A 554-nucleotide genomic window follows, 5' to 3' on the forward strand; every position below is an offset into this window, starting at 1 on the left:
AGACACAGCTCTTCTCTGGGCTGCCACACGCTGCCAGTGCAAGTGAAGCAAGGCTCAGGCAATCCTTGCAGCCCGTGACCTGGACAGCTGCATGTTTCTGTGGGAGCTGTGTCTGAGTTCCCACATTCTTCGTGGTCAGTACAGAGATCACCGCCCTCCTCCACATGGAGACCATGGCTGAGCTCAGCATGCGCCCTGCCCCACTCGTGCTGCTCAGTGAAATGGCCGCTGGTTCTCTCTGGCAACTCAGTGGTGACCCCTCTCAGCCCTGCTCCTGCTACAGCTCCTGGCTCTCTCCACTCTTTTCTGGGGACCCCTGGCTCTGGGAGCCCCTTTTCTGTCCTAATCTAGCTCTCAGCTAGAGGGCTTACCGCTGTTGTAGCTGCTGTTTCTCTCTGGCAACTCTCAAGCCCCTAGAAGATTGCAGAGGCTGGGGCAAAACCCAGTCCCCTGGTGTTGCCTGCTCTCCTGGAAGCTGCTAGAGGTGGAGGTTTAAGGGTGTATGGGGGGCCTAGGCAAGCTACCTAGACGCTGATTTGGGGGATACCCTGAGC

This window comes from Merops nubicus, unplaced genomic scaffold (assembly GCF_000691845.1).
Source record: "Merops nubicus isolate BGI_N331 unplaced genomic scaffold, ASM69184v1 scaffold10037, whole genome shotgun sequence".
Taxonomy (NCBI): Eukaryota; Metazoa; Chordata; class Aves; order Coraciiformes; family Meropidae; genus Merops; species Merops nubicus.